This window comes from Monodelphis domestica, chromosome 2, assembly GCF_027887165.1.
Source record: "Monodelphis domestica isolate mMonDom1 chromosome 2, mMonDom1.pri, whole genome shotgun sequence".
In the NCBI taxonomy this organism is placed as follows: domain Eukaryota; kingdom Metazoa; phylum Chordata; class Mammalia; order Didelphimorphia; family Didelphidae; genus Monodelphis; species Monodelphis domestica.
The window spans coordinates 283487752-283501817 of record NC_077228.1 but is presented as its reverse complement, the minus strand read 5'-3'; the positions used below and the strand labels follow the sequence as shown (position 1 = coordinate 283501817).

General features: G+C 45.5%; 1 protein-coding gene across 1 annotated transcript in view; it reads left to right on the top strand.

The window, feature by feature from the left end:
- The first annotated feature begins 6362 nt into the window (after positions 1-6362).
- The window catches only part of TFEB (transcription factor EB), an 87902-nt gene continuing 80198 nt past the window's right edge, over positions 6363-14066 (top strand). The window contains exon 1 of the mRNA XM_056818212.1: positions 6363-6758. The gene's annotated coding sequence lies outside the window, so the exon portion shown is untranslated. The remainder of the gene's footprint in view (positions 6759-14066) is intronic.

Sequence of the window (14066 nt, the reverse complement as noted above, 5' to 3'; positions counted from 1 at the left end):
TGCCTAGTCTTAAATGTTCCTGTGCCTTGGAACTAATATTATATTTGTTCTCCTATTGTATTGATTCTAAGACAAAAGGTAAAAATTAGGGGGGGAAATATAGATGAGACCCAAATTTTGTTTTCTTGGAGGTTATCATCTAATAGCAAGAAGTTTCCCCCAGTCCACTAAAAGAACCAAACTATAAAACAAAGAAGAGCAAGATAACAACAGCAGACTTTTACTAAACACCTACCATGTGCAGAAACCAATACCCCCAAAATTTAGACAAGAAATGGTCTTTGCCCTCAGTGTTTATAATCTAGTAGAAAATAAAAGGAGGAATGATATTTCAGAAGGTAAAGGATCCAGGACTACAATCAAGAAAAACCTACTGAGTAACTCTTCATAAGGAAAAAAAATGGATTTTTAATGAAATGGAAGACTTCTGAGCATTCCTGATGAAAAGACCAGAGCTGAGTAGAAAATCTGACATACAAGCACCAGAGTCAAGAGAAGCAGCCTATAAACATGAGTGAAAAGCCATAAAGGGATTAAACAAAGCTAAACTTTACATTCTTATATGGGGAACTGATACATGGAGCTCCTCAAAACTTCATCATCACAGGTGGCTTGGTGGATAGAGCTCCAGGCCTGGAGATGGGAGGTCCTGGGCCCAAATCTATCTTTAGACACTTCCTAGTTGTGTGACCCTGGACAAGTCAATTAACCCCAGTTGCCTAGCCTTTACCACTCTTCTGCCTTGGAACTGACACTTAGTATTGATTTTAAAACATGAAGTAATGGTTTAAAAAAATTTAAAAGAACTTTATCATCAGCAGGGATCAGAATCATTTGACAGAGGTTCTGGGTGTGATTCTGTTGTATTCAGATGATTTGAAAAGGAGATCAGGATGGATGGGGAAGAGAATTCCCTGGGAAAGATGGGAAGAAGGAAGAAGAATGGGGAAAATTATCTGACAAATAGTATGAGCAAAAAGAGTTTAAGCAATAAGAAGGCAGTGGGAAAGGGGAGAGTGGCAGATGTTTAAACTTCACTCTCATCTGAAAAATAGTTCATAGAAGGAAAAATACACATACGTACACAGATGGGTACAGAAATACATTTTACCCAATACCACATACCCAATATGTGACCCTGGGCAAGTCACTTAATTCTAATTATCTAGCCCTTACCATTCTTTTGCCTTAGAACCAGTACATGGCATTGATTCTAAAGTGGAAGGTAAAGGTTTAAAAAAAATGATAAAGAGATAAAGATGGGGAAGGAAAGCATTCCAGGCTATGAAAAATGAGAGGAGGAAGAGTTTATTTTTACTTGGAAGGCAGAGGAAGAGGTTCAGGAAAAATTACACAAAATAAGTAGCATCTGTAAGAGAAGAAAAGGTCTTCAACAAATTGAAAATGGGGTGCATTCCAGGCAGGGGTGTGGGACACAAGCAAAGAGTTACAGAATTTTGAATGGAAAGGGACCTTAGAGACAAGCTAGTACAATTCCCTTCATTTTGAAGATGAAAAAACAGAGGCCTAAAATTATTAAATGACTCACCAAATGATCGCACTGCTAGTAAATAGCAGAGCCAGGATGCTCACTCACATCTGGCACAAAATCCTGGTATTCTTTCCCTGTTACATCATATTATCTGAGGGTATGCCAAGACCTAGTTGAGAAAGGACAGGATGGATAAGTGAGACAGAAGTGCAGTTTGATTAGATGTGAATAACACAAAAGGGAGTAGCATGCATATGACACGAAACTGGATTCTGCAGTCACAGAGAAGTAAGTGACTTGTCAAGGTTACACAGCTAATGTGTGTCTAAGGCTGGATTTTGGTAACATTGATGGATTTGATCTGAGGTAATCACTTATTCCTTCATGTAATCAAGGGCAGAGGTTTTCTTTTCTTTAAAAGTTTTTAAATCTTAACCTTCTGACTTAGTGTCAATTCTTCACCCCCTCCCCCCCAAAAACCCTTTTATCCTGTGTTTCAGAATTAATACTGTGGGGGCAGCTGAGTGGCTTAGTGAATAAAGAGTCAGGTCTACAGATGCAAGGTCCTAGGTTCAAATCTGTCCTCAGCCTCTTCCTAGTTGTGTGACCCTTACCTTCTCTCTTAGAATCAGCACTGTGTATTGGTTCCAAGGTAGAAGAGCAGTAAGAACTAGGCAATGGGAGTTAAGAGACTTGCCTAGGGCCACACAGCTAGCAAGTATCTGAGTTCACATTTGAATCCATGACTTCTCATCTCTAGATCTAGTGCTTTATCTACTGTGCCACTTAGCTACCCTAGGGCCAGATTTTTCAAGATGGAAATTGGCCATTGGGGGACAGAATTCAGTAAATTGAGTTATTGGATTCATAGAATTGAGAGCTGGAAGATAGTTCTTTGGTCTAGGTACTTTATTATGAGAATGAAAAAAAAAATTTCCAGTCTAGAGAAGAGATTTACCAAAAGTCACAAAAGAGAATGGAGCTGGGTTTTGAACCAAGCCTCCCAATCCAGTGCACTTTCTATTTTATAACACCAGGGGCAGTAGATTGAGTGTCAAGTCTGGAGTGAGGAAGAATCAAAGTTCAAATATAGCCTCAGATACTTCCTAGCTATGTGAACCTGGACAAGTCACTTCACCCCATTTACCTCAGTTTCCTCAACTGTAAAATGAGCTGGAAAAGGAAATGGCAAACCACCTCCAGTATTTCTGCCAAGAAAACCCAAATTCAGGTCAAGAAGAGTCAGACACAATTAAAACGAGAAAACAACATTAGCATCTTGTCCTAACTACTTGAGCTTATTAGCCACAGATATAAGGACACACGGGCACACACAGATTTTTAACCCACTTCTTGGGAAGGCCAGAACATGCATGATTCCTGGCTTACTCAGAATCTCAGGGAAGAGGGGGGAAGACCATGACCATTTAGAAAGGAGTATCATTGCCTTTCTTCATCATCTCCCTCCCAAATCCAATTTGGATTGTGAAATGACTAAGGACAGAATAGGAAGTATCTCCTCATTTGGAGACCCAGCTAGAACTAATTTGGGACTGGAAGAGAAAGACTTTTTGCCCCAGAGGCTGCAGAAAAGAACAGAGAATCCTGGACATAAAAAACCTGGTGGTAATCTCAGAGAAAATTGGGGAGTCAGAAGACCTAGGTTCAAGTTTTGATTTTGCCACATACTAGCTACGTAAACTTGAGTAATTCACTTCAAGTCCTTCCAGTTTCAGTTTATTCCTTTGTAAAAATTAAAAAAAAGGTCACAATATTGATACAACCTACTTCACAGGGTCATTGTGAGAAACAGATGAATAAAATTTGTCAGACACGGAAAGTACCAAGGCTCCAGCTTATGTGATGGTTGGCCTTGGGCAAGTCTTTCCAGCTCTCTTTAAGATGGTATAGTAGAGAGGCAGCTAGGAAGCACAATGGACATAGTGCCAAGCCTGGGTACAAATCTGACCTCAAACATTTCCTATGTGTGATATTTCCTGTGTGATCCTCAATGAGTCACTTAATACCAATTCCCTACCCCAGGGATGGCAAACCTTTTAGAGACTGTATGCCCAAACAGCCTGGCTTTCTAGTAACAAACTCTGGCAAACTGAATTCTATGCTGGGGCCATGGCTCGGGTGCCCACAGAGAGAACTTTGAGTGCCCCCTCTGGCATGTGTGCCATAGGTTTGTCAACACAAGCCCAGCCCTTATCTCTCTTCTGCCTTAGAATCTATGCTTAGTATCAATTCTAAAACAAAAGATGAAGGTTTTTTTAATTGAAAAATTTTATTTAATTTAGAATATTTTTCCATGGTTACATGATTCATGTTCTTTCCTTCACCCCTCACCCCCATCCCACCCCCAGCTGAAACGCGATTCTACTGGGTTTTACTTATGTCATTGATCAAGATCCATTTCCATATTATTGATAATATTTACACTAGGGAGATTGTTTAGAGTCTACATCCCCAATCATATCCCCACCAAACCATGTGATCAAGGAAATGTTTTTCTTCTGTGTTTCTGGATGTTGATAGCATTTTTTCTCATAAGTCTCTCAGAATTGTTCTGGATCATTACATTGCTGCTAGTAGAGAAATATATTATATTCAATTGTGCCACAGTGTATCCATCTCTCTGTATAATGTTTTGGTTCTGCTCCTTTCACTCTGCATCAATTCCTGGAGGTCATTCCAGTTCACATGGAATTCTTCCAGTTCATTATTCCTTTGGGCACAATAATATTCCATCACCAACATATACCACAATTTGTTCAGCCATTCCCCAACTAAAGGGCATCTCCTTATTTTCAAGAGTTTTTTTTTTAAAAGAAAAATGGTGTAAAAGAAAAAATTATGGATTTGGAGTCAATAAACTTGGAGGCTGGGGAGCATGTATTTCATGACCAAGACCCTCAACCTACAGGTTCTCTCTCCCAGAGACCTCATGAGTAATAATTATCATTCTGTTTTATTTAATAACCAGGTGTAAGGATCCATGCCAGGACCCAGACAAAAACCAAAATAGCACCTGCCTTCAGGGACCTTACATTCTAATAGGGGGTGGGATATAATACAAAAAAAATTAAATATAAAAAATATGTAAAATATAAAAGTTATTTCAAGTATTTAAAAAAAGTAGAGAGCCAGTGGGTCTAGGAGGAGAAGTAAAGAGGGTGTAGGTGATGCTTTGAAGGAAGCTGGGAATTTTCAGGGGACAGCTGGGTGGTGTAATGGATAGAAATCCAAGTTAGAAGTCAGGAAAACTTATCTTCCTGAGTTCAAATTTGACTTCAGACACTTACTAGCTGCATGACCCTGGGCAAATCACTTAACCTTGCTTGCTTCAATTTCCTCATCTGTCAAATGAGCTGGAGGAGGAAATGGTAAACTACTCTGGTATCTTTGCCAAGGAAACCCCAGATGGGGTCACAAAGATTAAGATTGAAACCAATGAACAACAATGGATTCTCAGAGATGGAGATGAGGAAAGAGTGCCTCCCAGCCGATAGTTCAAATACAGAGAGATGGGGGTTTGTTAAGAGAGAACACAAATTCTTGAAGAGGTCTAATAGGAACTCAAATGACATGGGAAGGAGGGAGCCAGATTGTGAAGGCTTTAACAGACAGGCTGAGGATTTTGTACTTTGTTCTAGAGGCAATAAAGAGCTATCCACGTTGTTTTTTTCCTTTTTTTTGGTAGATGGGAGAAGAAAGCAGGTGACAATACATGTAACATTTATGAAGTTACACAACAACCTCACACAACAACCCAGAAAGGGAAGTAGTACAAGTCAGAACTAATCTCTTAGGTTTCTAAAATGTAGGTAGTAGAGGTCATCGAATCTCATTTAAAATTAAGACCCAGAGAGGTTCATGACTTGTGTGAGATCTCACCTCTAGTTAAAGGCAAAGCTAGGTAGCTCAGTGGATAGAGCACCAGACCTGGATGTCTTGGGTTCAAATCTGGCCTCAGACACATCCTAGTTGTGTGACCCTGTGCCTTAGTCACTTAACTCCCATCACCTAACCTTTATATAGAAGGGAAGGGTTTAAAAAAAAAAGGGAAAACAAGAGTGGGAACAAATGACTTGTGGCCACTGGTAGTGTAATAGAGACAGGAGTCCGCAAAGCTCTATCAGCCCCTTTGATTCCTAAAACGTTGCACAGGAAGAGAAATTTGGATGCAAAATCCTGGTTCCTCTGAATTAGACAAGGATTTAGTAGGATATGTGGCTGGTTGGGGCTGGTGTGATAGGCTAGAGAAAATACTTCTCCATTGGAGGCTGATACATAGTTCGAGGGCCTGGGTGGAGCAGTCAGTAGAGCAGTAGTCCTAGAATCAAGAATACTTAAGTTCAAATCTTATTAAAAACTTACTGGCTGTGTGACTTTCAGGGAGTCATGTGTCCTCTCTGCCTCAGTTTCCCCTCCACAAAATGGAAGAAATAATAGTACTGAAGTGCTGTTGTGAGTCTATCAGATAACACAAGTGAAGTGCTGGCTGTTATTATTAGTCTGCAGGCAAAAGTATGTAGCATAGGAAGACATGGGTTCAAATCCCACTTCCACTCTTTCCTAACAATAATTTTGGGCAAGTCACTGTCCCTTTCTGGACCTCTGGGTCTGAGATATCTAAGATTCCTTCCATGTTTAAAAATCACTTATTTCTTAAGTTACAATGCACATAGCACATCGTTCTTCTGGGATCCAAACTCAAGTATCCCACAAGGGAATGGACTACAACTCCCAATATGCCCTGCGGAGGCTGACCTCAAAGTCTGACTACAGGCTCAGGAGGACTACGATTCCCAGACTGCAAAGGGGGCGGGGCGGATCAGAAGAGGCCGAGGGGGCGGGTGCTGCCCTCTGCCGGGAGCGGCGGGAAGTGGGCTAGAAGGTGACAGCCGGAGCCCGGGCGCCGGGGTTCGGGGTGACAGCAGCAGCGGCAGCGGCGGCAGCGACGGCGGAAGGGAGAAAAGCGGGAGACTGCAGAAGACCTGAAGGAGGTGCGGCTTCGGGGTTCCCAACGGTAGAGCAGGAGGAAGAGCCGCCGCTGTAGCCGTAGCAGCAGTAGCAGCGGCGGCGGCAGCGGCGGCGGCGGCAGGGCAACCAGTGGACGGGGCGAGCCGCCTGGGCAGCAGCGCCGAGCCCGGAGGAGGCCCCGGCGGGGCGGGGCGGGGCGCGCGCCAGCTCCCAACCCGGGCACCTGAACTTGGACAAGTTGTCGGAGCCACTCGGACCGATTGACCTTCAGGTCGAGGTGAGTGGGGCCGAAGGAGAAAGGGGAGGGGGGTAGGGCTAGGACCTCAGACTCCGGATCGGGGGCCCGCGGAATCGGGACTCCGATTCCTGGCTATCGCATTGGACAGGAGTGTTTCCTGCCTTCCGAGGGTACCGGAGACAGGTGGCTGGAGCTGGGGCAGAGAGGGAAACGAGTTGGATCGGGCGAGAGCGAGGAGGAGACAGGGAATCCCCCTACCCGGTCCGGACCAGGCGAGGTCCCCTCTGTCCCAGTGGGGCTGGCGCTGTCCCGCAGACCAGGGGTAGGGTGGGCGCTCTGGCCTCTCCCCCGGGGCTCGAACAGGGCGGGGGTGGGGTGGGGGGCGGCCGCGCCGGGACCTTATGTAACCAAGCGGGAGGGGCCCGGGGAGCTGCGGGGTGTAAGGGGCGGGAGGCGTGGGAGTGAACTTGGGATGAGTTAGTGGGACTAGACGGGAAAAGACGGTGGCCCAGCTCTCTTCCTCTCCCTCCCCCACACCGCCCCTCCACCCCACCCGCGACCCAGCTGGGGCTGAAGGGGCGGGCGGGGCGCGGGAAGGGGGGCCTGGGGAGGTGTGCGGGGGCTGTGTCCGGCCCGGGCCAGGCTCCGCCTGATGGTCCGGGGAGAGGGGGCGGGCCCAAAGTAGCGTCCCGCCCACCCGGGGGGCCGGGCTCGCAAGGAAGGGACTACCCCAATCCCTTCGCCTTTCCACCCCATCTCCCCTCACCCCAAGCTGGGACAAGTTTTCCTCACTGGTTGCTCCCTTTCCCCAGAGAGTAGCTTTCTTGTCTTCTCCCTCTTTCCCAATGCATCTCGTTTAGTCTTGTCTCCAAAGGGTGCCAGCATGGGAAGTCTGACGAATGCACCCGTCGTCCTCTCCCTCGGAGGGTTCTCTTTCTCTGCTAAGCCCGGAATAACAAGTAGCTAGCCCGCCCGCCCGCCTACCGGCCCAGCGCCTCCGCTTCCCGGAGTCTTGGCTGCTCCGCCCCTAAATCAGTGCGCCCCTACTTCGCTGCCAAGGCCTCAGATTCCGGATACCAGGCTTCCCCAGGGGCCGAGATTCGCCCACTCTCCTGCCACTGTCCCCCGGGCCGATGACAGGAGCTCAGTCCGACCCGAGGCCCTTCTGCCCCACCCCTCTCGCCTCCCCAGACCCAGGCTTTCTATGGCTTTCCGCTCGGCCGCCCCGGGGCCGCTTAGGGCTGTGCGAGCAGGTTCCCGCTGCTGTCTCCCGGCCCGCCCTGGCCGCTGAGTACCTTTTCTTGGGGGCGGGGCAAAGCCCTAAAGAGCTTCAGACCCTACGTCAGCCCCCCGACCTGGCCTTAGTTCCGATCCCTACTCCAGGACCTCTCTGCAACAACCCTCTCACTCCCTGGCTTTTCGTACTCCCTCTCCTTACTCCTTACAAGTCACACTTTCCGGCGCCACCTAACTACTTCTCGGGTCTCTGAGTGAGCCACCCTTTCCTCTGTCTTCAGCGGTATATCTAGGATGTACCTAGATATCACTCCCTCTCGGCCCCTCATTTTGTCTCTAGGGTGTCTGAATTCATACTTGTCTCTTCCAATTTCTGGACTTCCTTTCTGGTCCCTTTCCTCATCGAGGGCTTAGAGGACAGTCTCTGAGGTTCCTCTCCATCTGCAGCAGGAGCTTGGGTCTACAGGTGTTTGGAGAAAAGGGAGAGATAGAAAAGGAAAGAGCAACCTGGGCCCAGGTGCATGCTGGTCTCTGTGACCAGGTCAGCCTGGAGGTTACTATTCCCCTAGCCTCTATCCTCAGGGTGATAGATCTCCTGTTTGCAGCTTTTCAGGCTGCTCCTATGGGGCAAAGATCCCAGAATCGCTAGGACTCGGGGTGGAGACTCCGACTTTAGAGATAGTAGCTCAGTGGATAAAGGGCCTCAGACACTTCCTAGCGGTGTCACCCCGGGCAAGTCACTTAACCCCAATTTCCTTGCCCTTCTGTCTTAAAATTATTACTAGGATAGAAAGTAGGGGCTATCTATAAAAATAAAAAAGAGATGTGTGGTCTGGTACATCTCCTTCATTTTAGAGTTGAAACTAAAGAAAGGCCCAGAGTGGGGAAATACCTTCCATAAACTCACATAGAGAGTTAGTAGGAGAACCTGGACTGGAACCCAGGTCTCCCAACTCCCAGCTCTTTTTACTACCCCAGGCCTAAGGCACTCCCTCTCCTGGTGGCTGTTTTCCTATCAGAACATGAGCCTTCTGGCTGAAGCTAGCTTGATACCTGGTGGCACCAGCTGCCAGAAAGAATGCTTGCACAAAGTAAAACTTAATAAATACTTTTTCATTCATTCATTGATTCATGCTTTATCTTCAGGCAGGCAGGAGGGACAGTGTAACAACTGACATGATGGGGTGATGTTTAGTTAATTGTTTTTCAGTTGTGTCTGACCTCATGACTATTGGGGGGGGGGGTTCTTGGCAAAAATATTAGAATGGTTTGCCATTTCCTTCTCCAGATCATTTGAGAAGTAGAGAGACTGAGTCAAACAGAGTTAAGGGACCTTCACAGGGTCACACAGTAAATAATTAGGTCAGATTTTTACTTGATCTATTTACTGCTAAACTTAACTGCTGTTTGTTGTTGTTGAGTCCTATCTAACTATTTGTGAACCCCCAAACTTTCTTGGCATGGATCCTGGAGCAGTTTGCCATTTCCTTCTCCAATGGATCCAGTGAATCCTTTTGTCAGACCATCAAAGGTTTTGCCCAGGGTCACACAGCTAGATAGTGCCTAAGACCAGATGTGTGTGTGTATGTTTGTGTGTGTACAAATAACTAGGTGACCCAGTGCTGGACCTGGAGTCAAGAAGCCATTGATGTTTTTGAGTCATTTCAGTCCTATCCAATTCTTTGTTGACCCCATTTGGGTTTTTTTGGCAAAGATACTGGAGTAGTTTACTATTTTCTTTTCCAGCTCATTTGACAGATGAGGAAACTGAGGCAATTGGTCAGGGCCACATAGCTAGCAAGTGTCTGAGTACAGATTTAAACTTAGGTCTTCCTGGTTCCAGGGGCAGCACTCTATCCATTATGCTACCTAGTGGCTCATAGAGTCAGGAGTTCAATTTTGGCCTCATACACTGGCTAGTAGGGTGATTCTAGGCAAGTCACAATTTATAATCCCCATAAGGGACCAACCCTCCTCCTTTTACAAATAAGATAACTGAGCCCCAGGATGGGGAAATCACTGACTCAAGAATATAATAGGCAATGTTATAATGAAGGCTCAGATTCAGGTCCTTTGCTGCCAAATCCAGTGCTCCTTTTACCACTCCATGTCACTGTCTCCTTCCTTCCCTGCTCTGGAGGCCCTTCCAGCCTTATGCCACTGCAGTTGAGCAGGAAAATAGATCTATTAGTCAATCAGCCAGTTTTTACTGAGTGCCCAGCATGGTGCTGAGTATGATGGGGGATACAAGACAATCTGAAAGACATTTACTAGCTACAGGAATTTACAGTCTAGTTGGGAGAAAAAAGATCCACAAACAAGAAAAAAAAAGTTGAGATCTGTACTCTCTCTCTTCCTCCTCCCCTCTCCCTTTTTCCTTTTCTCTCTCCTTTCCTCCCTCCTTCTCTCTTTTTTCTTCCCTCCCCCACATCCTTCCTCCTTTTCTCTCATTCCCTCTCCTCTCTCTGTCTCTTTCTTGCTCTCTCTGTCTCTCTCTGCCTCTCTGTCTCTGCCCCTATCTCTCTGTCTCTGTCTGTCTGTCTCACACACACTTACTCAATAGAAAGGCATATTCAAATCCCTTCCCCCACTATTCTCAGTGCCTTAAACACTTGGTTGTTGTTCAGTGTGTGAAGATGGGATTAACTCTCCCATCTTCACTTGCTTCTGGACTCTTGCTTCTGGAGATACAAGTCCCTTTAGTAAGTAGTTTGCGGACTTTCCCTACTTTAGGGTTAAGTAAAGGTGTAGATGATTTTTGATGGTTAAATTTAAAAGTAGGCAAGGGGAGAGTTAATAAGAGAATTTAATTTAAAATCTGGAGTACCAGTACATTATTTTCTCTAAGCCATTAGAGTTCCCTAGAAATTGTGCTAACCTGGGAATACAAACAGCTATGATTTGTATTGATATCCCATCATTTTTGTTTCTGAATAGACACTTTCCCCCTCCTCTCCTTATCCCATGTATCAAATAATTTTTACAAGGAGAATAAAAGTAGTTCCCCCAAAGCACCAGCACATCATGCAAATCTGACAGAATATTCAGTATTTCTCATTCCTTGTTGCCTACCACCTTGGTAGAGCAGCTCTTCTCTTTTAAGTCCCTTTGGGGCAAGGTGTGTTCAGGCTCTCTGATGAGAGCCTCTGCCTCCTGTAGGCCATTCCAGGTCCCTCCCCATGCCACTGTTCAATGAAGTATACCAATCCTCTGAGCTGAGATAGATCTGTAGGTGAAGAACATGACTCTCTGTGATAGGGCAGAAGCTCAAGATTTATCTTACCCACAGAAATGAATGAAAACACATTTAGTAGGTACTTCCTGCCTGTGCTAAGCCCTGGGGATATACAGAAGGAATGTAAGATAGCCCTACTCTCTTGGAGATCTCATTCTAAAGGGTGAACACATATAGAGGTTGTGAGTCAGATGAAAAGGTCTCATGGTCCTTAGGTACAGTGGAGAAGTCAATGGTAATGGCTCTTCTTTAATGCTATGTTCCCTGCTGAAATCAGATCACCTGACAGTAGCAAGGAATTCGGAGGTAAGAAGTTTCTGTTCTCAGACTTCAGCTGCTGAAGCAGTTGGGGGGATGGGGGGGAGGCTGCATCTCCATGGGAGTTGCTTCTCATATCTGACCATTACAATGGCTGGGGTGGACGTAGAACCTGCCTTCTAAGGGATTCTATCAGTCCCAGGGCTCTTGTGTTCATTGGTGGGGATCAGTCAACAATTTGTGTAGGTGGTAGCAATAAAAATAGACTATTTCTATCAATTGCTCCCCTCATCAGTGGCTCTGGGGGACAGATTGGAAACAAGGTCAGTGGTGCAGAGCACATTGCCATGTCCAAGGTTCTTGGGGCCACTCCCTTGGGCTGTACCCATTGGCATCTGAGGGGAGGTAGTAGTTGAGGTGGTAGTGTTGGTTTGGTTCATCTTGTGGATGCCACATTCTGCCTCTCCCCAGGATGCTTTGCTGTTTTAGCTAAATTGGCTTGTCTTGGTGGTGGTTGGTCATGTCTAACTGTGGGATTGGGAGAAAATTTTGAAGTCCTATCTCTAACCACAGCTAAAGTTAAAAATAGTTAGATAAGGAGATGAATATATCTCTAGCTAGAAGAGAGATATGATAGAGAGAAGATAAGTTGATAGAAGATAGATAAATAAATAGAAATAGAAGACAGATGACAAATAGTTAAGAAGATAGATAGAACATTTATTAAGTGCTTACTTAATAGGTAGGAAAGGTTTCTGATCATTTTCCTTGGTGGAATTTAAGCCTGGTCAGAATAAGGAGAAGGGAACATAGGATTTACAGCTTCGAAACCGTCTAATCCAGCTCCCTTGTTTTATCAGTGAGGAGGCAGATCTGAGATGGGAAGTAATTTGTACAAGGTCACACTGGGAGTTAATGGCAGAATCAGGATTAGAACTCAGATCCTCTGACTATGAATCTAACTCTCCCACCATATTAGGCTACTCATGACTGTTGGATTGGGACAGTATGGGCATAGGAGAGGGGAGAAGATAGAGCAGTGAGGATAGGAAGAGGAGACATTTTATATACAAAAGCACCTTGGGAGAACAGAAGTCTGGGGATATTTCAGATGAGGACCTTATCAGGCTTCAGCCCCCATGATCAAGGTAGGTCCAAGAGCCTTAGTTTTCCAATGTTTAGGACCATAAAAGCCAACAATTTAGAGCTGGAAGTGACTTTAGAGGTCATCTGGTCCATCCCCTTCTTTTACAAAAGGAGAAGCAGAGGCTCAGGAAGGAGGAATGATTTGCCCCGAGGTTACACAGGGCAGTATGAGGCAGAGCTGGGATTTGAACCTGCGTCCTAATATACAGTGATAGCAGCACCAGAGGTCAGTCTAAACATCAGATTTTAAAATCTGCCTCTTCCTTACACCCTGTTTGACTTTGGATAGTTCATACCACCTCTCGGTTTCTCCATCTGCAAAGTGGGAGAAGGATTGGACTATATGTTCTCAAGACCCATTCCAACTCTTAAGTGGAAGGATTCTGTGCCTGAGGAAAAAATGCCTATGAATGTTTGGCCATCCTGGGATCCTGAGTGTAGTTAAGAAGAAAGGGGAGCCTTGTGATACCATGGAAAGAAGAAGGGGAAGCTAGGGAGCACAATATAGAGAGAGCGCCAGGCCTAGAGTCAGTAGGACCTGGGTTCAGATTTGACCTCAGAAGGTAAGGGTTTTTGAGGGGGAAAAAAGAAGAAAATATATTGGCTTTGGAATCAGAGGACTTGAGTTCAAACCCTCTCTCTCTTGCCTACTATTTGGGTGACCTTTTATCCCCCCACATCATTCATTTTTAAAAATAGGATAATTTTTTAAAACCAAAACTTTGGGTGACCTTTCAACAAGTCTCTTTATCTTTACTGGACTTCAGCTTCCCATTCTGTAAGATGAGGCAGTTAGACGCTGACTTCTGAAGGCTCTTGCAGCTCTAGAAATCCGATTCCACTTGCTAAGATTTCTGATTCTGATTGGGGACTGTGCTATCTTGGGAAATATGGAGGAAAGGAACCCCAAAAGTGAATGGGTCATGTGGGCTTCTCCAGATCTGAAAAGTACTTTCTCTACTTCAGCATCCCTCAATCAAGTCCTACTACTGTGTGTCCTGCTCTGTACTCGGCACCGTAGGAGCTAAATAGAAGGCATACGAGATAGAGCCCTTGCCCTTAAAGAACTCAAAATCCACCTGCAAAATCACAAGAAATAGAATAAAGATATGTTGATTTTAGAGTCCAAAGTCCTGGGTTCTCATCCTGGCTTTGCCACCTGTGGGGCAGATACCTAAATTTCTCTGGGCCTCAGTTTCCTCATCTGTAAAATGTTGTGGGAGATAAACTACATGGATTCTGAGGTCCTTTCTCTCCGTCCTCAGGTTGCATTTATCCCTGCCTTCCCTTTCCCATCCTTTCTCTTCCCTGTGTTGCTATGAGGTGTGTATTGGTGGAGATGTTCTAGGGAGGGAGTTGGGGGAGGGGGAAGAGTGATGACAGGCTTGTTTTCTCCTGCTGAAGGAGTGAAGTCACAGCCTGTCCTTTGACTTGTTTATTATGGGTTCAGAAACAACAGCTGCTGCAGCTCC